This window comes from Haliaeetus albicilla, chromosome 4 (assembly GCF_947461875.1).
Source record: "Haliaeetus albicilla chromosome 4, bHalAlb1.1, whole genome shotgun sequence".
Lineage (NCBI taxonomy): Eukaryota > Metazoa > Chordata > Aves > Accipitriformes > Accipitridae > Haliaeetus > Haliaeetus albicilla.
The window spans coordinates 22,087,591-22,114,262 of record NC_091486.1 but is presented as its reverse complement, the minus strand read 5'-3'; the positions used below and the strand labels follow the sequence as shown (position 1 = coordinate 22,114,262).

The 26,672-nt window shown below is 41.0% G+C and overlaps 1 protein-coding gene across 6 annotated transcripts in view; it reads right to left on the bottom strand.

Moving 5' to 3' along the window:
• The window catches only part of B3GALT1 (beta-1,3-galactosyltransferase 1), a 220,456-nt gene extending 207,974 nt beyond the window's left edge, over positions 1-12,482 (bottom strand). For all 6 annotated transcript variants that reach the window (XM_069781300.1, XM_069781299.1, XM_069781304.1 and 3 more), the window contains exon 1: positions 11,588-12,482. The gene's annotated coding sequence lies outside the window, so the exon portion shown is untranslated. The remainder of the gene's footprint in view (positions 1-11,587) is intronic.
• Between the last annotated feature and the right edge of the window lie 14,190 nt (positions 12,483-26,672).

Sequence of the window (26,672 nt, the reverse complement as noted above, 5' to 3'; positions counted from 1 at the left end):
TGCAGGGGTGGCTCCTGTGAGAAGCTCCTAGCAGCATACCCAGCTCCAAGTCGGACCCCCCTCTGGCCAAGGCAGTGTCTCTGGGATAACATATTTAAGAAGGGAAAACCTGCAGCAGTGAGGGGAGTGGGATGTGAGGGAAACCCCTCTGCAGACAGCAAGGTCAGTGAGGAAGGAGGGGATGCCCCTGCAGCCCCTGGTGAGACCGCAGGCTGTGCCCCCGCAGCCCGTGGAGGGGAGCGGGGGAGCAGATGCCCACCTGCAGCCTGGGAGGAGCCCGTGGCGGAGCAGGTGGATGCCCGAAGGAGGCTGTGACCCCGTGGGAAGCCCATGCTGGAGCAGTCTGTGAAGAACTGCAGCCGACGGAAAGGGCCCATGCTGGAGCAGTTCACAAAGGACTGCCTCCCATGGGAGGGACCCCACGCTGGAGCAGGGGAAGAGTGAGGAGTGCTCCCCCGAGAAGTAAGGAGCAGCAGAGACTGCGTGTGATGAACTGACCACAACCCCCATTCCCTGTCCCCCTGTGCCGCTGCGGGGGAGGAGGTAGAGAAAATCAGTAGTGGAGTTGAGCCGGGAGGGGTGGTGGGAAGGTGTTTTAAGATTTGGTCTTACTTCTCATTATCCTGTTTTGATTTGATTGGTAACAAATTTAATTGGTTTTGGTTTTTCCCCCCCAAGTTGAGTCTGGTTTTTGCCCATGACCATAATTGGCGAGTGATCCCTCCCTGTCCTTGTGTCAACCCACAAGCTTTTCGTTATATTTTCTCCTCCTCATCCCACTGAGGGGGAGGAGTGAGCAGAATGGCCTCGTGGTGCTTTGTTGCCAGCTGGGCTTAAACCACGACATATAGTAATATATAGTTTAAAATTATATAAAATGGGTTTGGTCTGGCCCAGGCTGAAACTCCTATGCTTTGGTGCTTACCTCTAAGTGGACCTGCGATCCCATGACAGCCAGCCAGAGCGATCTACAATAACCCAACCAGCAACAGTCAGCTGCCTCAGTCAAAAGCCAGTGATGAAATGCAGCAAGAGGCAGAGGCTCGGGGAAGTTGTCTACCTCCAGGTGGGGTGTCTTTGTTCCAAGAAGTCCTTGCAGGGCAAACAAAACCTAGCAGAAACCTACTGTGTCGATCTTCCTGTTACATAATCCACCGCTTCTGCTGCATCATCCACGTTCATTCACACATTTTACTATGACTCGATGCATAGTCTGATACCTAGTACAAGTGTAACATCTTCAGAAGAAAACCTATTACTTATGACTCAGTTATTTTCTGTGCAATTTTTATTGAGCCATTTTGCAGGGTGTCATTTTATGTTTTACTTTCTAAAAATAATTAATTTTGTTTCAGAAAACTGAAATGACAAAATGTCTGAAAGTGGACAGCTGATGCTATGGCATGACCTTCCTCTCCAAAAACCTGCAGGTGAGCTTTTTGTTTTTACTAGCAAAGTCTCTTGCCAGTTACTTTTGACACAGTTAGTGCTGCAATCTCAGGAATGGTCATGACCATTTTAAGAGCAATTTTACAATGTGAGGTGCAGTAATAAATTCACTTTGCAGAAGACTTCAGGTGATATCAATACCAAATCTTAAAGAGGAATAATTACTGTTTCTTCTCTACAAATGAGAAACAATTAACAGCAAACATTTTAGTTTGGAACTTTTCAACAGAGTTGTCCATGTTTAGAATTTGTGCCAGTAACAATAGCATTTCATTTCCCTTCTAAGTAAGGATATTACTGAATAAACAGTATAGAACTTCTAGAAGTTAGTTCTTGGTTTAACTAGTTTGTTTTATGTCTCTATGCATACTTCTTCTGTTCATACCAATACCTATCAAGATTTTGTATTTCTGCAGAGAAATATTCAGATTAAGATATCCATAAATACAGTATTTCAATATCTCCTTCTCACTTGTAACTAGGACATATATGTTGAATTCTACTCCCCTTAAGTTCTAATTGCATAAACTAGACAGAATACATGGTTAAAACAATTTTACCTCAGTAGCAGTATATTTCCCATGCGAAACGTTTAATATGATCCAACTTGCAACATCAGTAGCAGAACGGATGCTCAGATTCTATTCCAGACTTTTATAGTCTATTTCAACCCCTGATTTATCAATGGAAATGTTTAACTTCATACAGTAATCTGAAATGCGCACATAAAAATTTCCAGCTAGTAGGCTAGCCTCTTCAGAGTTTGCAAAACATTTTTTCACCTGAGCTGCAACAGCAAAATATTTGTGTACAGACCAGAAGTAGTGTGATGGGTTGACCCTGGCTGGACGCCAGGCGCCCACCAAAGCCGTTCTATCACTCCCCCATCCTCAGCTGGACAGGGGAGAGAAAAATATAACGAAAAGCTTGCGGGTCGAGATAAGGACAGGAGAGATCATTCACTAATTACCATCACGGGCAAAACAGACTCAGCTTAGGGAAAATTAGCTCACTTTTTATTACAAATCAGCCAGAGTAAGGTAAATGAGAAATAAAACGAAATCTCAGAACACCTTCCCTCCACCCCTCCCTTCTTCCCGGGCACAACTTCACTCCCGGATTTCTCCACCAAGCCCCCCCAGCGGCACAAGGGGGACAGGGATGGGGTTTACGGTCATCACATGTTATTTTCTGCCGCTTCACCTCCTCAGGGCAAGGGCTCATCACACTCTTCCCCTGCTCCAACGTGGGGTCCCACCCACGGGAGACAGTCCTCCACGAACTTTCTCCAACGTGGGCCATTCCCACGGGCTGCAGTTCTTCACGAACTGCTCCAGCATGGGTCCTTTCCACGGTGTGCAGTCCTTCAGGCACAGACTGCTCCAGCGTGGGTCCCCCACGGGGTCACAAGTCCTGCCAGAAAACCTGCTCCGTGGGCTCCTCTCTCCACAGATCCGCAGGTCCTGCCAGGGACCTGCTCCAGCGCAGGGTTCCCACGGGGTCACAGCCTCCTTCAGGAACCCACCTGCTCCGGCGTGGGGTCCTCCACGGGCTGCAGGTGGATATCTGCCCCACCATGGACCTCCCTGGACTGCAGGGGGACAGCCTGCCTCACCAGGGTCTTCACCACGGGCTGCAGGGGAATCTTCGCTCCGGCGCCTGGAGCATCTCCTCCCCCTCCTTCTGCACTGACCTTGGTGTCCGCAGGCTTGTTTCTCTTACATGTTCTCACTCCTCTCTCTGGTGGCTGTTTTCCACGTCCCAACTTTTTTTTTTTTCCTTCTTAAAAATGTTATCACAGAGGCGTTACCACTATCACTGATTGGCTCGGCCTTGGCCGGCGGCAGGTCCGTCTTAGAGCCAACTGGTATAGGCTCGCTCTCTCTCGAACACAGGGGAAGCTTCCAGCAGCTTCTTACAGGAGCCACCCCTGTAACCCCCCCCGCTACCAAAACCTTGCCACATAAAACCAATACAAGTAGTAATGCGCTCTTTAACAAACTGATAGGGTACAGGTGAATCCCAACCAAGTATATGCAGACTTGAGACATCAGACTCAACCTGACCTAGCTGCCACTAACTTGGTGAGAAACTTTCATCTGAAGCTTAATTCATGTGATGAAAACCTGCAGTATGATCAGCTATGCTCATACTTTTGAGCCTTTCACCCAACTTTTAGCAACGCTGTTAATTCCTAGCTTCTTTTAAGCAAATATAGTAGCAAACTACATATAGCAGAATTCAGTTTATGATTACATTTGAGATAAGATGCCTTTTCTGAGGCCTTTTAACAAACACCTAGCATACTCAAAACCTTGGCAAAAAGAAAGACTAATGGGTTTACTACAAAGTCTGGAATCCAAGCAAAATGTATTATTTTTCTACATGGAAAAATCTTGCAAATTCTGAAAGCTTTAAGTAAACTCTTATAAATTTTTACAGTACAATGCCATGAACGTACTAATGCCATTCTTCCTAGCTGCCTAACAGACCAAATGATTTCTTGAGATTTAAAGTGTTGTCTTAGAAAATGTACATAGAAGAAATTAATTGGTTTAGAGTATTTTGTGGATGCCCACAGCAGTGTGGCTTCCTTTACATGTACCATCCTACTGACATGAAAGTATTTTTTCTAGGGAAGAATATAGTAAAATTTGGCTGATGATTCTGAAGTATCTTATAAAAATGTTAGATGAATGATTGCATACATCTTAACACAAGAAGATATTGTCATAATTAAACAATGGAAGACAAGTTCCACTTTTTATGATGATAGTCTGTTTAAGGCAGATAAGCAGTGCAAGTGGCACTGCTCTATCAGTATGCTGCTAAATGTATTCAGCACAGATTCATCAATTACCACTACCATGGCCTATAAGTACTGGGGGAAAAAAAAGACAGCGCAGACTACATACTAACTGTGTTCATCTCCTTCCATTACATCCTTGCAGGCTACCATGAACTCACTGTTATACATTAAACTAATCTTGAGCTGCATCAGCCAACAAGAAAGCTGACCATGACTTTGCATGTGCGTCATGAAGTAGCACTGGGCAACTTTCAAGCATACCATGCAAAAGGGATACACCAAATCCTTTTCCTGTGGCAAAAAAACCTGCCTTGTCTTGGCTGCTACAGATTCTAGCAAACAGCACCAATTAAATAGATCAGGAAGCTGACTTTAAACTGCCCATTACTGAATTCAAATAGTAGAAATATTATGTTTGTTACATACTTGAATCCATGCTAATTTGAAAAACCTATTTTGGTGAACTGTGTTGTGGTGCAAAACAAAACAAAAGAAGAATCCTATTGCTGCAAATAACAGTTGGTATCACAGTCTTTTAGACAGCCAGATTTACACAGCAGATGACCTCATCAATGGATAGTGGAACAGCTGGGGCCTTCCTTAAAAGGATGTAAAATATAATTCTTTAAGCTAAACGTTTAAATTAACAAAGCAATAGGTTGACTACTAAAATAGTCCTGTACTTCTACCAAGTACTTTAACAACAATAGATCAAGAAACAGAACAGCACTTCAGGCTAGCATTTGACAAGCACATAAGGCAATTTAACTGCTGCCTGTCAACCATCTTGCTCTCCTCTCGCCTTTACCTTCATAGTTCTAAGTCCTCCCTTGCATCAGCCTTCATAAGGTCCTCTGTGAAGCAGATTCAAGCTGGCAGAAAATGGTTTTCTGCTTTGTTTTGTTGTTTTGGTTTTTTTTAAACCAGTGGGGAGGAGTTGTCTTCTGCCAGACTAATGTGCTGAAGTGGTTCTACAAAGGCTTAGGAAAGATGGAGTCATTGTGACTGGGAGAAGGAAAGACAGGATCATCACAGGCATGCTGCTGGAGTCACTTACGCTGCTGTGAAACCACATTTATTACTAAGTAACACCAAGTAATAATGCAGCACACTGATAATACATTTCTAATGTTTCTTTAAACCTCACTCAATGTTGTTTATAATGCAGTAGCTCTTTTAAGCAACATGCTCTGAATATCAAATGACTAGCCTGTTTTTGAACAAGGAACATGAAGAGATCCTTTCTATATGGTGGGCTTCCAGCCTAACCTCTAATAAAACTGGGAGGGAGGAGGGGAGAAGCTTTGCTTATTTTCATGTTACTATGAAATGTAGGTCACAAGTGGAAGGTGATTAATTAGATGGTATTGGAATTAAGACTGTTGTGTAGTGAATCTGTAGAGAGGCTAGGAAAGCATTAAACTTATTTGAGTAAACATCACTTTGCACTCCAATACTTTTAAAAGCTTCTTTGGTTTTAATTAAGCATAATTTTAACAGCAATCAATGTGCATCAAATACCATATACTACCATTCTCATTTCCCCATTCAGTGCAGTTGGATTAAGTGCTATGAATGGCATCTTTCACAGTTTTCTTCCTTTTTTTATCTGGTCTGGGTTTCTGGACACAGCCTTAACCTGTTATTCTTCTGAGTTCATGTTTACTGAGGTTCAAAGAAAAAAAAACAACAACAAAACAACAAAAAGCAAAGCCTGTGTTATGTACAAGCCATTTTTAAGATCTATGAACACCTTCACTGATTTGCCACAACACTTTTATCCCTCTCAGACATTAGAGGTACACACAAAAAAACTCGTAAGGAATGATAGTGTTGGCAAAATTTGGACAGACACAAAGTTGCCTTCGAGCACAGAACCTAATGCCATGCTGATGACAAAGAACTCCAGAAGCACCTCAGAGTGGACAAGAAGATGACAAATGAGCTTCAGTATAGATACATGGAAGCCAATACATCTAATGAAAAATAATCTAAATCACATACACACCATGCTGACAAATGACTTGGAGAAGAAATCTAGGAGTCATTATTGACAGATCCCTGGAATTAACAGTTTTATGTTCAACAGCAACCAAAAAACCTAGCAAAACACTGGGTGTCATGAGGAAAGGGTTTGAGAACAAGACAGAGCACATTTTTACAACCTTAGTCCACCCACATCTCAAGTAGTGTGTGCAGTTCTGGTCTCTGCATCTCAAGGAAAGACTGTAGTCAGAGAAGGGCAAACAAAACATCACAAGGATGCCTTAGAAAAAGATACTGAAGAGGCTCTTCAGTTGGAGGGAAGTCTGAAGCAAGATATGATCGAACCAACCACGAAGGTGGTAAATAAACTAACGGAAAACTTCTGCTTGCTAAATCCTCCAGTAATAGAACTAAGGGACATTTAATGAAGCTAGTAAGACATTATGCAAACTAAGTATACAGGGAGAGTACAAGGGAACCGATACATAAAGTGGCTAGGTACAGCCCCTAAACAGCATCCCTTAACATCACTGTTGGACACTGAACCCTGAATATGAAGGCCCACTGGTCTGACCCAATACAGCTTTTCTGATATTCTTAACTTCAATTTCCTCTAAAATCTTCTATTAAGCTCTGAAAAAAACACACACACAAAAAAGATTACACTCCTGCTTCTTATCCACTACGAAAGATACAGGTCATATTTGAATAACAGCAGACCTTCAGTATAAATTCTAACATATAATATTCTATGTTAAGCAATAACTTAGCACTATATCTTTAAACAAAAATAAGGGTCAGACCCAGGAGGAAATATTTGAATTACTCCAGCCAATGTGACCCCCACAAAGCCACAGATGTTGTTCCACAGCAGGATCAGCTATTTCAGTGAAAATGTAGCCACCTGCTGAGGGACAAAAGAAACAAACATCAGCCCCTCAAACAGCAGAGCTGCAGAACAGCTCAAAGGGAAGCAAGGTTGGGCACGTAAGTCATTCACATTTTTACTACAGCAAGTCTCAAAAGATAGTGAGAGTTAAAGCTTACTGGTACTCAGACAGCAGTCTTAAAAAACTGAGTGCAAAAGCCAGTATCTATAGGGTATTTTCTGCCCTTTTCTACAGAAAGTATTTATAGATGAAATAGGCATATTATAACTGAAATATTTTGAGGCTACTGATAATACAGAACACCTTCTGCAAAGGGAGAGAGTATGCTGGCAACACTCCATAGAAATGAATAAATATAGCTCCACAGAATTCTCACTTGGTTTCAGTTCTATAGCGTATTCTTCATTCAATTCATTCTTAACCCTTAGCTCTCTTGCCAGTATTTGGTAACTTGTTATTCAGAAGGAAAGAATGTATAGGTATGTATTTCATAAATCTACATAGTGACACATTATGTTATACATTGAATTATGCATTTAATTATGCATTAAATAATAGGTTTCAATTCTTAAGGGAATAATAAAGTACAGTTTTGATGAGTAACTATTGCAGATATTTAGATTACTCCCATTAGTTTGGGAGGTTAAATTGAGAACTACAAAAATTAGAATGCATAAGGGTTAAAAAAAGAGTGTCCGCCACCCACTACATCCGCAGAATACCTAGCAATTTTACATTTTAGGTAGCGATACAAGAAGAGGGTTGTGCTCGTAAATGAGATTTGTAACTCATTATCACACCTTGATTCATCTCTGTATTAATACTACTCACAAGCAGGCCCAAGGCTCAGAGAGACTCTTGTACACCTTTCTTTCTTCTGGATGGACTCTAGAAAGCTAATCTCAGGCACCAATACATCTGCAGTTTGCATGGCTCTGCCGAAATTTACGCCTACCTGCTTACCAGTCAAAGAACAACTTGCCCATCTTCACCTCTCTCCCTCTGTTACTCTGTTTAAAAGCTGTGTCCTCAGCATCAGGAGCTGAATTCCCATGTCCTGTTTAAGACTATCTTTTGTTAACTTCCTTGGAAAGCATTCACAGGAGATACAGGAGCTGAAGAGCAATTTTGGTCATTCACATACACCTATGGCAGTGTTAGGCAGCAGCAGGTACTATTGCCATTTGGAAACATCTAAAGCCTGTAAGTGACCAAGGGAACACTTGGATGTGGAGGCATTTTATACTTCTGTTTATCTGGAATTCTGCAAAGCTTCCATACATCAGTGTTTACAGTCACTGTGTGTGTTGGAGACAGTGCTAACAGCTACAAGCCAGTATTTTAACTGCAGTTCAAAACCAGCATTAGCTCTTCCAAAAAGATCAGTGTACCGTTTGTATGATCTAATACAACTAGGAGATAGATCATTAATTCATCTTTTCTATCATCTTCTGCAACTCTTCAGTAGTTCAACTAAATGTACATATGTACTTATTTCTAAAAGAGCATGCCACTTGTTTTCCTTAGCTGTATCAAAAGAAATAATTTTCCTACTACTCATGGCAAATTACATCAAGAATATTTTAGTATCCGTCTTTATCTAAGCAACTAAATAGGCAGCAGGTTGGAGAATGCGACATGATTGACTGCTTCAGTTCCAAATTTCTTATTATACTGCATATAGCAATACTTCCCTTTAAAAAAAGCAGCTTAGGAAAATCAATTTTTTTTTTGTTATTTTAATGTGTGTCCTTTTAGTTGGGAGGCATACAGATGGACTCATTTTCTTTTATATGGAAGAAATTATGAAAAGCAAGTTAAAAATCTCTGAAACTTCTGCATTCTCCTCTAGCTTTAACTAGGTATAAGCATTATATAATAATAATGATAATTATGAATATTAGTAAGAATATGGTTGATGAGTATTTTTTACCAAGTAAATAGTTAATACATCTGTACTCACTTTAGTGGTGGGACGATCCCTGCTCCATAAAAGTTCATTACTTATTAACAGACAAGAGAAATCAACAATGAATTGAGTACCCTTCTGAAGATATACAATTGAAATATTTTGATCTTTTAGAAAAGGTTTCCTAATAACTCTTGAGGAAAAAACCCGGTTAAGACAAAGATAGGCTATGTAGGAAATAGCGGCATACATTCTCCTGCATGCATGTCCTCCTCAGAACAATCCCAGTGAAATGAGTATGACGAATAAAGACTACTCATGTGCTGAAGGTTCTACAGTTTACCCATTCATAAACTAGATTTTTAGATTAAAATTTGGTGTCAGTCACAAGGGGAAAAAAAGGGCTTGGTGTTTTCAGCCTGCAAGCTTTGCAAAAATTCTACTGGTCTCTGCCACAAAACCACCACAAAAATTTGGGGTTGTCTTTCCTAAGAAAGCACATAGGGAAAACACAGGTGAGGTATGAGGCAGACTGCACAACTGAGCACATCTCAGACATTGCATCATGGCAATGTGCAATGTATTTGGATCAGGCTTGCTCTCCAAATTAACCTAAAATACTCTGAAGACATTGATTCAAGTTAACGAAATGAGGTTTCTGAAAAACTGGTTTGCCAATATGACATTTGCTGGATCTATCTGGATCTATCCAGAATCAGTGATGTACAAGAAACTGAAATTTCATTAGCAATTTATGTTCTGTCAAAAACATTATTTAGCGGATAAGTATGCAGGGAGGGAACAATATTAACCTGTATCAGTAATAAATTCCACATGTCTAATCTTTTACACTTACTAGTGCCTTCCCCTCAGCTGTAAAACTGGGCTTCAGCTCTCTGAAGCAGAGCATGTATTTGTAACAACGGTGCTTACACTGGTTATTCATCCTTGCCATCTATCACATGATTTTAAAAAATTCTGAAAGCTTATTATGCATCATGTGATTGAATGCGTCCTTCTAACTGAATTAATTTATCAGAATACTCTGTATCAAGAAAGAGAGAACCAAATCAATACACTCCTAGAAAGTAGGGAAGGAAGCTTACAGCTACAAAAGAACGAAAACCCAAATCAAATTAAACGCTCTTTATGTTTTCTGCAGAAAATGTTTCTTAATGTTTAAAATGCCCAACCTATCACATGCAAAATAATCAAGAGATAACAGAAACTATTTTCTCTTCAACTGTTAATTGTGAATGCTGTCTTGCTTCCTGCTGAATCAGTGTCAAAACTCTTTATTTCCACGACTGAAGGATCATGTCCATCATCGCAAAGTCTGGCAGCATCCTAACGATTCCTTAAAACGTTATACAATCAAGAATCTGAATGTTTACATTAACGTTTATAAAGAGCAGCTACAGGCCGTTTTTTTCTAAATTAACAAGACTTGACAGTACTTCAAAGCCCTCCAATGCTATCTTCTGTCCCTAAAAGTACAGCAGGCTGAAGAACAATGAGGAAGAGCGCACACGGATAAAGGGGATTTCATCTTTGGAATCCCTCCGTCTCCAGAGCCAGCGGTCGTATATCAACCCTCACCCTTACTTCAAAATAACTTCTCTTTGAGCTAACTGTTTTAATAACTTCAAGACGCCGTCTGCGGCCACAACGAGACCACCCCCTTCGTTAGTGCCCCCCGCCCCTGTGAATCGCCCAGCTGAGCGTCCGGCACCGCGTCCGACTAAAACCCTTCCTTGGAAGGGAAGTTCAAGCCGCCGCCGCCCCAGACGAGCCCCGCCGAGCCGCTCACCCCCACCGCCGCCGCCGGGCCGGGGCCGGGGCCGCGCGCCCGCCCGCGCTGGCCGTTGCCGCGCTCCCCACCCGCGCGCGAGCTCCCCGCGTAGAGCGGCAGCCGCCCGCCCCGCGCGAGCCGGGCCGCCGGGCACTCTCGCCCGCACCCCCCCCCCAGCTCCCTCTGCGGAAAGCGGGACCCGCAGCACCCCGCCCGATGGGTGCGGGGACGCGGCGCGGTCCGCCTTTTCCAGCCACCATCCCCACCTCCCCGGCAGCCCCTCACCCGCAGCGCCGGGGCCACCGGCGGCACCGTTCGGCGGCATCGTTCGGCGCCCCCCCCCCCAGCCCTCCTGAGGCGACGGAGGAGCGGCGGGGCCAGCACCGCAGCCCCTCCGCCAGACCCGACTAGCGGGCTAGTGCCGCCCCCCGCCGCGGCACTCGCGGGCACCGCCGGCCGCCGCCAATCGGGCGGCGGCACCGAAGTTCCCGCCGCGCCGCCGGTCCCGCCCGGGGACTGGGACGGGGCACGGCCGGGACCGCCGCGCCGAAGGGCACGGCAAGGGACGTCGGGGGACCGCGCCCGCCCGCGACCCCTGCCCGCCGCGGCCCAGCGCTGCCGCTCGCCCCAGGCATCCTGCCCGCCCGCCGCTCCACCCGCGCCGGCACCGCTGCCCGGCGCTGCCGCCGGCCCCTTCGGCTCGAGGACGCGCACGGAGACAGGCATCCGCCTTCCCCGCGGCCAGACCTTACCGGCCGCGCTCGCCGCCCTCGCCCGCCTGGGCGCACGCCGCTCCGTGCCGGGCTCCCGCTGCCATACGCCGCCCCGCAGCCGGCATCACTGCTCCGCCCGCAGCCGCACCAGCCGCCGCGGAGCCCGGCAGCAGCGCCCGCCTCACGAGAGCGCAGCCCGGGCACCGGCGGGGCGCGCCCTCTCCGACTGACAACGGCCAGTAGCCAATCGCCGCCCGCGCTGCGCCGGGGAGGCGGGAAGGTGTGACGGAAAAGGACCAATGCGAGCTCGCCCCTGCGGCAGCCGTGTTTCCGGGAGGGGGCAGCGGCGCCAGGCGGCGGGGGTCGCCGCGGGTGTGAGGCGGCGGGGCCGTGCGGATCACCGTGCCGAGTCGGGCCGGGCCCGAGCGGGGCTGAGGCAGGGCCTCGGCTTCGCCGGGACTCGCTCCATCCCGGCGGTGGCTGCCGGCAGCGGTAACGCTGCGCGGCGGGGCCGGTCTCGCCCTTCCCCAGCCGCTCTGGACGCGGGAGCGGGGTTGAGGGCCGGCCTTTCAGGTGGGGAAACGTGCGTTGCCCTTCCCCCGCGTGCGCAGGAGCACCAAACTTCACGCCGAGGCGCTTTGTTTAAAAAAAAAAAAAAAAAAGGGGCGGGGGGGGATGCATCTTTTTCGGCGGAATCCCGCTAGGCTGAATGAAACCGTGCCTGCCGGCACCATCCCGGCGGCGGGCGGCTGCCGCCGACCTTGGCGTCGGGGACGGCGTCCCGGAGGGCTGCCGTGCCGTGCCGTGCCGTGCCGTGGCGCCCGGCGCCGGACCCTCGAATACCCTTTGTGGCCGTGGCTGGCCGTGAGGTTCGTACCGAGTTTGCAAGGCCTCAGAACCGAGGCTTGTCCCACCGGCTGCGCCTGACCTGCCTGCACCTGTGTTTCGCTTGGTTCAGCTGTAGCAGCGGTTTTGCCGATGGACCAGGTGTCTCTGGTTAACTTTTGTTTATGGGGTACAACCATAGTTTTGCATCGCTGTTATTCTATGTGGAATGAGGTCTTTTGTGCCCTAACCACGGTGATGTAGCATAGAGGTATACTGGCCCAGCAGGGTCACAGAGGCCCTGGAGAAGTGAGGGCCCAGGATGCACCATAGAGGGGTATTGGCATAGGATGATAAGGGAAGGGGCACAGGCTTGGTACTGGAGACCTTAACGGCCATAAACGGCTTACCCATGGTCAGTTAAGGAAATGCAGGCCTGGAGCTGGGCGAAACTGGTTTTGAGGTTAATGAAGAAATAGTATCTGACATATCTAAAGAGTAACGTACATAGTAAATTGGAGCTGCAGATCAGTGAAGAAAGAGAAAAGTAGAAAAAAAAATTAGCAAAGATAAAAATGACCTCAAGTGGATCCTAGAGGAGGAAGAAGAAATCATAAACGTGAACAGTCCTTCTGGCCAAGGACTCCAGATGCTCACAAATCAGTTTTCACCCCCTCACGCTCCTAACCTAGAATGAAACTGATCAGGGGATCCAGAGGAGCAGTGGAAGGGTGGATGTAACAGCAGGAGAGGGGTACAACTGTAACTGCATTATTATCACTCTTTTTCTGTCACTAATAATTATTAGACTCTCTTTAAGTTTTCAGTTATACTTACAATAAATGTCTCTTCCCTCTTTTCCAATCTCTTTCTCTAAAAAGCCAGGTGAATAATACTTCAAAACATTTCAGAAAGATGGTTCACTGCTTGATTCTTTTCGGTGGTGTTGGTCTTTATCCACTTTTTTGGCATTTGCTTGTCAAGAAAGGCCCCTTACCCAGTTTTGTACTTTATCAGCTGATTCAAAAGGGTGTGGAGATTTATTTAATTTGTAATGGCTTACCATCATATTTCATGCTTTTTTAGAAATGTTTCTAAAATGAAATAACCTCTCAAGTTAATCTGGTCATAAGCAAATGTTTGTTAGGTCTTAATGAAGGAATTTATTGTTAATACTAATAATGGATACTATTTATGGGCAGAATTCCTTGTTCGGTTGTACCAGATGCAGGTACCCCTATTTGTGCTGAGTTCAGAACTGCTACTATTGTTAAGCAACCTGGAGGTCATGCCCTTTCCTTTCATAGCAACCTTTTAATGCAAATTTTATTCTCGTGAGACTGATCCACTACAGTGGTAAATTTCTTTTCCTCCCACTCTTCAACTGTTTACCTTTTTTTTTTTTTTTTTTTTTTTTTTTTTGGTGGCAGTGATACATTTGAGTTTACTGTGTCCAGTGTGAACACTGAATACACCTGCTTCTGTTTGGAAGGAAGTAGAAATGTTTTAAATATTTATTGGTTTAGACACTGTGCAATAGCTCAGAGATGTTTTTCTTCTAGAAAATTGCTTTTATTAGTTCAGGAGCCACCTCAAGCCTTGAGAAAGTACAGTGTTAATAATAGTATTTTATACTCACCAAAAAGTATGATATTTGTTACTCTTTGTTAAAGCAGGAGGTGGTTTTTTTGACATTTAATGTCAGCTATATCTTTATCTTGGGGAAAAAACCCAACAACAAATATTATTTACTGTTGAGTTTTACAGATGTTGCAGAACTAAAGCATTGCACAAAGGAGGAGGAAATATGAAAAATAATCCTTATAAGTGAAGCTCTTTCATAATAACTAGAACATAAATGCCATTATTTTTATTATTTTAAATTTAATCTAAAAATGTAAACAGAAATTCAGATATCCTGTTTGAATATTATTTTCATGTTAAAAGAGTAGCCTTTAAGGTTCAACATCAGCTTTTTGCAAGCATATACGCAGCTCAGTGTGTAAAGTAACTAAATCATTACTTGCCAGCATAAACCTGTAGTTTAGCTACAAAAAAGAGAGTAATATATCTTAAAACAATTTTTCAAAAGTGATTAAGATCTCTAAGCAGAATTTGTTCCAAATAGAAAGAGGATATACCACATAACAGCTAAATATCCTGTTTGAGACAAAACTTCTCAGAGGGAAGGTGATTGTTACAGGCATAGGAGCACCAAATAATTAAAAGTGGAAAACGTGACAAAGTGGAAAGCAGCACACCTGATATACGGGCCTGTTCATTAAAGTGCTTTACAGTACATGTAACATTTTCTAAAATTTAGCAGAGCTCTTAGTACCTTGGTAAACTGTTGTGGGGTTTTTTTGTATCCCAGTAAAATTGCATAGATTAGTTTAGCCCACAAAATTGTAATTTAGCCTTCAGTCCCATAAGGCAGAAGAGTTTGACAGTTCTTTCTGAAAAATAATATAGTACTCTTGAAAAGCACTAACAGGGCGTACAGGAGCTGAACTACTCTTACAGCAGAAACAGTATAAGAAATACAACCCCCATATAGCTTTGTCAGCAGGAGTCTGTTCTGTCCTGGATCAACAGACTTGTAGGGGTGATGGAGGAAGTCAGGAATCACACCTACTTAATCACTGGTTCAGCTGTTAAGACTGCCAACAAGGTGCGAACTGTGGTCTAAGTGCTGGTATTGGGGACCTTGGCAGACAGTAGGAACTGTGCTGAAATTCAACTCCAAACAAAGAAACAGGGTTGCTGTATATCATTTGGTCTTTAACCTCAGGTTTTAGGACAGGTTCTGCTTTTTACTAACAATGTGTATGCTTTGAAAAATTACTCCATCTCCATGCAGAAAATCTTTGTGGCCCCAGGTGGCTCCCCAATTAAAGAAAGTGGTTTAGGCTCCCAGTTACAAGATGTTTCCACCTGTTTTGTTCATGACTTCATGCAGGCATTTTACTTTTTGTCTCTCTGCTATTTTTTTATACGTAAAATTCACTGGTTTTGGAGAGAATCACCTCACAGGGAGTTAATATTTTGCTAATGTAGGTAGCAGTAAGTGTAGGCCTAGTATTGTGTTTTTATATTAACTGTGCATCCAGCTGGAGACTGATTATACTAAACATCAAATCTTCAGATTTTCCATGCTTCATCTAGTCTTTTCTCCACTGATTGATCTGTTGTCTTTGTCTCTCAGTGCCCTGCCCCCCTTTTATCGGATGAAAGCTCTACCTATAGACATACATAAATTGCATCATTACCTGCTACTGTTTTCTGATGAGAGTCATATTTTTTATTACTAGGAAATAACTGTATGGGCACTGAATAGGTGAGTCTAACCCAGACCAACTTTCAAAGAGGAATAACTGCAGTATGGGTTTGATATCCAGGAAGAGTACCAGAAAACACAAAACCATTTCCAGGATGGTGATAGGCTGACAAAACTTCCAAATTATAAAATACTGTGGATATTCCCTGCTGTGGTGGGTTGGCCTTGGCCAACTGCCAGATGCCCACCCAGTTGCTCTCTACCCTGCCTCCTCAACAGGACGGGCAGAAAATAGGATGGACAAGCTTGAGGTTTGAGATAAAGGCCATTTAATAAAGCAAAGCCCATGCACATAAGCAAAGTAAAAGAGGGAATTCATTCACTATTTCCCATCAGCAGGCGATGTCCAGCCACTTCCTGGGAAGCAGGACCTCAGTACACCAGTGACTGTTTCAGTAGACAAACTTTGTAACCACCAATGTCAGCCTGCTGCTCCTTTTACCTAGCTTTTATTGCTGAGCACGATGTCATGTGGTGTGGAATATCCCTTTGGTCTGGTGGGGTCATCAGTCCTGGCTGTGTATTGGCAGTTAGTGTTAGAAAGCAAACTGTTAGTTGAGCCCTTCTGTGAGGCACAGTTATCAGCAGATCTTTTACATCAAACTGTAAAATAACCTTTTAGAGATAAACATTATTTCACTCCTCCCTTTTGGTAGGGTTTGAATATTTAACTGATGCATAGATGCAGCATTGCCTTTACAGATGTGTGGGAGGAATATTTGATTATTTATTTTTAAATGCATTACAATTTGGTAGTGTTATTCAGCCTTATTTGGTAACCCATTTGTTACTATTATGTAGATGTGTGTTGTGAGATGCAAATCACAGTTCTGCACTAGGTGCTACATAGACAAGTAAGGAAACAGAGCTCTTGCCCCAGAGAGTTTGCTCACATGATCTCTTCTGGATGTGCATTGTGATCTTATTTCACACTGCATGAAGAAGTATTTCGTTTCGTTATTTTATCTACCATATATTATGTCAGTTGGAGAGAGCTAATCTCCCCATGAACAAAGCAGGGCAACTTCCTTTGTGTGCTGGGTGAGTCCTTCAAGATGTTTGTTTATCTGAAGCGATCAGTTGCAAGCACAGCTTCCATTTATATAGTGTCCTTCATAGCAATGTCACTATGAACATAATGAGTATACTTAGAAGTATTTAAAGACTCCATAAATATATATTTCTTTGTGATTGCCTTGAACAGTGATATAAGATAGGCCTTTTGTGTTGAGGAAGGGATGGGTGGTGGAGCATTTTTTCAGATGCAAGCAATTCTGCTTTGCATGAGTGACCAGGACATAGAAAGAACGTGGGGTTTTTTTCTCCGTTGGTCCCATCAATTTAGGGGTTTTTATCTTTGTTTTCAATATATTAGAGATTTTATTGTTCCCCACCCCATATTTAATTTTGTGGTGGATCATCTGTTTTGATAAACATTTGCACTATTACCTACAAAATTAATTATAAAAAAATCCAGCTCTCAACGGGGTTAACCAAGAGAGAAGAGCCTTCACATCACAGTCAGTGGCTGAATCCAGCTGGCAAAAATCAATGTGGTTCTGTTTAATCATGATTAATGTTTTCACTTATTTTATGATTTTGCATGCAATTTGCTTTTTAAGGCTCTTGCAGGATGATTTGGCAATTGCTATTCATAAACCAGAGAGCTTGGTTCTGTGTCATCTGATAAAGATGTCATCTGATTTTCTTACCAGCAAGGGGATATGACCAGTAGAGGGATGTGACTTGACATTAAATTCCATTTTCTCAAAGGACACATCTACCAGAATGCAGGATTCATATCCCCTGGTACTAGCACTGCAAAGGTTGGAATTGTCATCACTGGTACTAATTTTATGACTGACACGCCGGCCTGGTTCTGTCACCCTTATTTTCATGGAAGAGCATCTTAAGAAAAATTACACATTTCTGTAGTGGCATCCATGTAGATGGGGATGTCTGCCTGGGAAGGAGCTTGCTGCCAAAATTTATTCAAAGTAAAGACAGAAGACCTACATTAGGAATATTTGGCCATGTGCTTTTGCTTATCATCTGAAAGAAAAAGTTGCCCATAGTCTCAGCCCCCAAAAGCTTATAATGCAAGTAGAGGAATGATAAAAGAAAAAATGGAGTATAAGGATGGAAAGAATGAGGGGAAAAAAAGTGAAGCCACCATATTATGAAGCAATTTAGTGGCACTGAGCTTGCTAATTCTATATATACACAGCTGGTGTTACAGTAATTTGCTGATTGCTTGTGGTTCTACTTATGTATACATGAGTATCTATCTATTTATATACATACAGACACATGATATTCATATATTACATTAAAAGAACATTAAGTTTGAAAGCGAGAATGCCTGAACTCAAAAGCTGTCATATAGTCTTTAATTTTGTGATCACATGGTGTTTTTCATAGGACCCTTACCTTATTCAGAGCATAGAAAGGATGAATCCTGCTACTTGCACAATTATTTAATATTTTGATTTAGTGAACTATTAAAAATATGACCTCAGGCCTTATTGATTACAATGTCCTATGTATCTTCTCGCTGCTGCAGCAAATCAGAAGGAAGTCCTAATAAAAACATTCTCCTGGCTATATATCACCAGGACATGATCTATACCATAAAAAAAAATAATGTGAGATGTTGAAATTGAAAACTATATTGCAAATATAGTCAAAATAGAACCATGTCAAAATAGAACCATATCAAAATTGAGGGACCAGACTGATTTAAGTTTATTCAGCTGAAAGATATTGTTTAAAATGGGCAAAATTCTGTACTCTTACCAGATGTTTTTCCTGGAAATGGAGGAAGCCTTTTTGGTAAAGCTTTAAAAAGAAATCAGTCTGTCTGTCATTTCATGCTTCAACTGAAATAGGTGGCATTAGACAAAATAAGCAATTGAAAACGGCATTTTTTAAATGGCAAGTATGCAAAATTATTACCAGAATGGTATTACCTTTTCCTACAATTAAGACACATACATGTCTGTGTGGGATAGAATAAAACATAGATTTTAGCATCAGAGCTTAGCAGGATGATATTACTCAAGTAGGAGTGTATCATTTACAGAAGTCACCCCAGACAGGTATTGGTGTATTTTTTTCTGCTCCACCAAAACATTCAATAGGTGTTAAAGAAGAATCATTCTAGAAAATTCTTGAAAATTCTAGAGTTTTTTCATCATTCCAAGACTTGAATTAGGGAGGAATTAAGCGTAGTATTATAAAACTTAAAAGTCCAGCAGTCCACGAAGCATGATATTTTGGTGCTGGGCTTTAACAGTTTTCAGAACTTTCAAGTGGATCCAGATTTTGAATTTCCAGAACTCAGCCATTGTAATTGTATTTGGCACAGATGTATGTATATCTTCAGCAAATACATTAAAGGAACTAAAGTTTCAAAATCAGGCACTCAGATGTTAGCAAATAGTAAAATTAAGGTTGTCCATTTGACCTTATTTCATGACCCTGTGAATGATGATTAGTTTTTAAAAGTTATGGTCACATAATAATGAATAATATAGGAGATCTTGGTAAATATAGTAACACATATACATACAAGTGGAACAAACTCAGTAAAGGAACAGGAGGTGCAGAGTTTCATCCATTAGCCACCTTTCTGTTTAACCAAGTCTTCATTTGAAAAAAAGCATTCCTAGGAAGTTCTCAATGAATGTTAATTTGAAACTACTAAAGAGGATCATGGTAATTCCACTCTGGCACTGAGTGCAGGTTTCTTCCATTCACATACAGGTTGTTTTATCACTTCAGAAGGCCTTTTCTAGACAGGACACAGTACTCTTAGTCTCAACAAAAAAATTCTCCATGGTTAATTATATTTTCTGCCTTCCTGTTTCTGAGTTTCTAGATGGAACATATTCCAGACTGACACTGGTTAGCGTCTTTAACAGGGGCAATGTGAGCACCTGAACTTCAGCTACAAACAAATGCATACAAGGCTCCATGTTACTGAATGTCCCTTTGTCCAGATACAGGAATAGTTTGATGACATTGAACATCCCTAGTGAGACAGCAGTTCCTTAGTATGATACAAGAAGTTTACTGGACAGACGTGAAGTTACCACAGGAAATTTTCCCTAAGAAGGCAAAAACTAACTGAGGTTAGTCTTTACAGTGGTTACTATAGAAATTAAAAAATATGTTTTGATCAGGGTGGCCATATGCACTTAAGGAATTTGTTTTGATTCATGTATTATTTATCTTAGGTATTTGGGAGATGGCGTTGATAAAGTCCTTCACTTTGGATAACTTGGTGCAGAACTTAAGAGTGACTGTGTAAATAAGTGTATGTTTCTCCTCGGTTTTGGGGCTGGCAGAGGACTGGCAAATACTGATTGTCCTCATGGCTCCTTTCACCTTCCTTCTACAACACTTGACCATAATAATCTACTTTATCAAATGGAAATAGCCAGAGCACAGAAACATAATGCTCTTTATTGCTATGTCATCTCTGTCTCTCAGAGGTGGTGTTGAAATTTGTAGCTGGTTAAAGAAAATGGTTTGTTTTCTGGAGTGCTGCAGTAGTGTTGAAATGTCATCACAGAACATAAATGTCTGGAGACCTAATCCCAGCCTCACCGAATTTGTTGGAAGCTATTCGGAAGAATTTTATAAAGCTGAGTTTTCTTACACAGGCTTTCTCAAATAAGGTATATTATCCCTATTCATTTTTTTCCTCATTTTCCTGTCTTGCTGTCTATAGTGCACGTACACTTTCATTGACAAAAAAAATTAAGATACTGGAGCACTCTGCAGTATGTTAGTTTATAGCATTAGTATGTTCAGATATAGTTTGCTGTATGTTATTAGCCAGGTGTTCATATCATGATGCCTCCAGGAACATATAAAGGTATTCTTGGTTGTTGTCATAATACTTTGTTTTGAAGAAAACGATTTAGGCTTCACATTCTGGCCCAAGAAGCTGAGTCCATGCTGTTTCTGTTTTATGGCATGCTGTCAGCATGGATAACTGCCAGAGGCTGTTAAAGCAACTTTTCATTACCTTCTCTCCAGGCACATAAAAACCACTGCCCACTTTGGCAAAATAGTTTCCTCAGTCAAAGCCACCGACTCAATCTGTAGCCTTCAACACAAGAGTACCATCCCAACAAATTAGAACAGCAGCTTATAGGAGACAATAAAGAAAAAGGGATTCTAAACAGTATCCGACACTGTGTACGTGCTATCTCCACTCTAATATTGCTTTATGAAAAGCTGTACAAAACCTCTTAAGGTTGGAACTGCAAAATTAGGTTTTGTGTCCAGCTATACATGCTGAATTCATAGCTTTCTATTTCTTCCGTTTTATCTAATATCCTGTAGAGCTCTTAACGGTGATCACAGAATCTGGAACCGTATTCTAAGTGGTAAGAGACTACTATAGATTAGTTATTCTTATTGTTATAATATGTGCACCAGTATTACAATTAAGATGACATAATCTAATTTACCAAGCAGTATATTGAAGTACTTTCTTTACCGTTCCATCCCCTCTTGGTAGAGCTATACCTCCATTCACCTGTAAGTTTTTAACTATTTCACCTTTTGTACTGAAAAGTCATCTTCCTTTTTTTATTGAGAGGTGACTTTCTTTATAATGAAATGAAGTATTTGGTCTATTTTTTTCTACAGTAAGGATGACTGGAAGAACAGCCACCTTTTCAGTTTGGAATATGCAGTTTCTGTGAGGAAAGAATGGCTCTTTCATAGGTAGCTGTTGTGATAGAACATTACTTCTTGTCAGCATCATTACGTCAGTCTAAAAGTAATTTTAAATGGATACTGATAGTGATGGTTACAGGGTTAAGAGCCAAAAGTTAAAGTGGGTTTGAAATTAGCTGTTGTCATGTAGATGTCCCTTTGAGGTTCTTCTAGGAGGTGGGGTTTTTTTATTATTTAACCAGATTATGAGATTTTGAAAATCACCTGCTGCAAATGTGTAGTAGATTTTTCTTGCCTGTTTTCAATAAAACTGTAATGTGCTCAGTTAATGAAAAACACATTCATAATACATGTGAATACTTTATTCTCTCTTACTTTCTCCCACACCCTACCCTACGAGAGGGGAGGAGGGTATAGGAAATAGGTCCACGGAGAGGTAAGACTTTGAATTTTTCACTTCTTTTCCTGAAGCGGTACACAGCTGCCTTATTTTTTGCTTAAGGACTATACTGAAAATTCAGATCTTTCATGGTTAAATTGTCATTTAATGTTTTAGAAAGCCCCAAAGTAAGGTCAGTCCGATTATATTCCTAAGCCCATTTTAACACAGTTCCTCTCTTTAAAACATTTAAAAATGCTTTTCATGTCATAATCATCAAATGTAACCCACATACAAGGTGAAATGCTGCTTGTGAAAGTCAGTAAAGTTCACCCAAAGGATTTAAGTTAGGTGCCTCTTAATGGATGAAAGCATAAAAAGAGACAAAGGTTTTAATCTGTCTCTTTATGACTTCATGTTTTCCTGTTTTTGTGAGTGTACCCAGGGTAGCTAATGTTTTTGCAATTATACCTAACAGTTGGAGGTGTACTTGACTGAAGTGACCCAAATCTTATATAAGTAATTCTGATAATCATCCTGCACTTTGAAAATAAGGCCTGAACTATAATTATTTATGGGAGGGATATTGCAAGAAATGTTCTGCGTTAGAATAAGGCAGATCCTTGGCATGGTTTTAATGTCCATGCTAGGCACTGTCTTTTAACATACTAGTGTAGGTATGCCTATTAACATGTATGAAGGAGATAAATGCTTAACAAAGGACAGACAAGATAAGTATACTTTTTGCAGTAATCAAGCATTTGCTTTCAGCAAGCCTTCACCTAGGAGGAGTCCACTTCAGCAGTATAGTAAAAGTGTTATTTAGGTCCCTTTATAGTTTTGAGGATGCCCATGACTCTATAAAGACTCCAAAGGGATCAGTTGATCTGCTGCATCTATAAAAACAATTTAAGTAGCTCTAAGTAAGACTTTGTGCCAATTATGTTAATGAAGCTGCAAAGGGACTGCAAATTTAGAAGTCCTCTAAAGTCCAGTGCTGGCCCAGCAATTCAAAAGCTCCTTTAACAAGACATTAAATCAGGCTCTTTAATCTCTCTAATTGGTGCTTTTGAGTATAGAAGAATACGTGAACCCTGCTGTGTTTTAAAAGCAGTAGAACATCTTCACTAGCCAGTAATACCTAGTGAAAATAGACTTCTCAGGCTGCAAGTCTCCTGTACTAAATAATGGTGCAGAGAAACTTCATTTCATTGCTACTTGTCAGTGCAGTTTGCTGTTGAACAGTGCTTGGCTGCAGCTGTGCTGGAAATGGATCAGCTCTGCCCTCCATGACTGTAAGATCCCATCCTAGGCACCGCTAAAAATCCTGTCCATGAGCTAAGGGGTGAAACCTAGGAGTAGCCAGAGGAAGTTCTGCTGAGAGAATGGGCCTTTCGATACCATGATTCCTCTCAGAAGCCATCAAGCCTCTCCTCACAGAATGGGACTTTTACAAAATGATGACCAGTTATTTAAACTTGGGTACTAAAACTTAGAAAGCCTAGAGGTTAACTTAAAGATACTTAAACTCAGAATAACCGCGTTCTCTCACAAAAGTACAGCTCTAATGGATGTTAGTTCTTTTAAAGCCATAAAGACCAGCTCCTTGGCTGCAGTAAATCCATATGGTTTTGCCAAAATGTATGAGGCTTTTTGGCAGCTAAGGAGTTACTATTCATTTAGCATTTAATTTAAAGAAAATCTGTAAGGTTGCTACTTTCTAGCTGCAGCTCTTATCCCAATCTCACTTTCAGCTGCTATATGCATTCTCTCCAGAGTGTGACTTCTGTGGTTGTATGTATAGATTAGGGTGACTCAGGCATACACCATCTCCCATCTCTTTTGCCTTCTATGGAAAAGGAAGTAAGACAAACACACAATCTTGGTGAGTTCCAGCCTTATCTTGTCTCTGATTACTCCTGCTCTAAGCTTTTGGCTGAAGTTCTGAAGAACTCTTCTACTTCAAATTTTTTTTTCAGAAAATTTACATTCTATTACCCATGGCTATTAGCTTTCTAGAACAGGTTTACAGGGTGTCATCCTTATAATTTGTATAAGAACTCCAAGACAGTATGATGGGACACCTGGCTTGTGTTTCAAAGAAACAATTATGCAATATCGTTTAATTTCTCCTTAACATTCATCCTCATGACTGGAGGAAGAAAAAAGGCCACCCACTGACAGAAGAGAATGCAAAGCTAATGAATCCACTAGAGGAAGGCTCTGCAATTCTGTCTGTCCCATGCTAAGCAGAATCCTGAAGATGGAATATCCAAGGAGATTTGCCCCATACAGTATGTCATTTATGTATGTTGTCTTTATATATTATTCCCTCTGGGAATAAAGATTTCCCTGTAGTCCTGCTTTTTTTCTACTATTTCATCAAAGCCTTTATTTCCATCATCTCTAGCTGGCCAAAGGGAACACGCTTTTTCTGTGACTCATTTTTGGTGGTGTTTTTATTTTGTTTAGGGGAAGCAAAAAGGTCTGTATTTTGTAAGGATATTTTCAGAGGCATTAATTTCTTGGTGTAAATGAGTTTTTATTATCATAACTGATATCTGTCACTCCTCTAAATTGTAGGATACATGTTTAAATTCATCAGAATATGCAGGAGAATGAAAATTGGCACAGGACTGTACTTTGGCTACAAATGTTGCAACCATATTAGCTTTTCATTTGAATTATTAACTTGCATATGATCACACCTATGTATGTGCACATAAACAAACACCTACCATTTCACCCTCAAGATCATTCCTCTTTCCTAGCTAATACAGTCAAAACTGATCTTATACCTAGTAAGAAATTTTGGGGAATAAGGGAGATTTAAAAGTTTAGTCCATGTAGAGCTCTAAATATTTTAGACAAATTCCATTTATTTTCTTCAGGCTTGCATTTTCTGAGATTTTTTTTTGTTGTCTGAGCAGGAATTTTGTTGATGTTATTTTTAGTTGTGTTATCTACTCAAGTGAGCAAAGTCGTTTAGATCTATTTACTAATCTTTTGGGGCTTTAAAAATAATTTATCATAGTTACAGCCAAATGGGGAGAGGGGGAGGAATAAGGGAGAGAGATCTTGTCAAAATAATTTTTAAATGTTCACAATTGTCTATAGGCTAATGCTTTTTAACAAAGTTATCAAATACAATGGTATCTGAGTGCCTTGTGTGAAGGCTAATTATTCTCCTAAGAACATTCATTTTAAGGGGTCTTTTCAATATTTCTGCATTTCATGAGAATACTTCAGAGGAGTGAAGCATGATGCATAAAGGGGAGGCTTCACTCTCTTGAAGTATTCTTGTGGAAGAAATATTATGTATAACTTTTCTCATGTGTGTATACTTTATAGTTGGTTTTGTGTAGGTGTAGAAGAAGAGTCACATGTGAATATCCCACTTACCCACAATCCCATTGCTTTGGGCAATGAGTTGTAGTGCAGCAGATATTTTGTTCTAGGACTATGCATGATAATTTCTGAAATGTTTTAACATCAACCTGTCTTTCCTGTAAATTACTCCAAACACCTGTCTCTGTCAGATACTTCGGAAATTATTTTGAAAACTGTATTTTGATTATACTTCCCTTTCACTCTGACAAACACTTTAGATTAAAGTAATTATCGCATGAAGAATTTCACAAACTGTTTAAGGAAAATCATACGTATAAATTCATATTAAAAAAACTTCACAAAATACTTTTTTGTAAAGTGCTTTTTTATTATGCATTGTCAACAGTTAAATGGTATGTTGCTGTTTCATGCAAACTGGTATAGTGTTAAGAGAGCAAATGTTAATCCATAAACATGTTAAGAAAAAAAGTGCTAAATCTGCATAAGTTTGTACAGGTTTAAATATGAAACTGGAGAGCTGCTTCAGTTAAAATAACTTTGAATTAGTTACTGAAACAACCACTAGTCTTAATTGCCCAGTGTTCCCAAACTTTGTTCCCGTTCTGCCTAGGATGTTTGTTTTTATCCTGTGTTAAAATTGACACACTTTTTTTTTTTTCTGTCATACAATATAATGCCATAGTAGCAGCTCTAGGAATATAGCAAAACAGTACTATTCACCAACCAGTTGTGGTTACTATTCAATAATGAGTCAATTTCAGACTAACTACTGCATGATATTGCACCCCCCCAAAAAAACCCAAAAACCAAAAAACCAAAAACCCCAACTCCCCCAAAACCCAACCAAAACCCAAATCTTCCAGTATGAGCTCACACAACAAATGTACATAATATGTCATGGAGCAACAGCTCAGTTACCATAATAATAATAATAATAATAATGATAATACATAAGAAAAAACCTATGGGAATATTTTTTCTTGTTTTGTGTACACCAGGTGTTTCACATCTGGATTTGTTACAAATGCTAAACTGTAAAAGTGGATTATTATGTTTCTGCAGGACAGTTATGTAGTAAAATATTTCTTGCAATGTTCAGGAACATAGAGAAGCTGTTTTAATTACAGACTGAAAAAATTCTATTTCATGCATCTTCATTGCCTTAAATATAAACTAAGTAAATAAAGTCTGAGTAAATGACAGTATATAATACAAATTTTCATATCTAATCTCTGGATATTAAATTCTTCAAGAAGGACTAAAATAACTGGACTGAAGAAATACCTATTTATGACATACTTTATAATGAGTGACAGATGTAGCTGGTCATTTAGCTGTTTTATTCATTTTCATCATAGAATCTATTTCTTTTAATTTGTTCTTCTACAGTGAGCTGTTTGAACTTGACTTTCTTGCCTTGGAATGATGGAACAGCTTTATATCTTGAGCTCACTAAATCTAAGCTTGTGTTTATGTCATTCTTTGACACTTTGATTATTTCACTTCCTTGACAGGCATTAATACCATTCAGTTCTGTA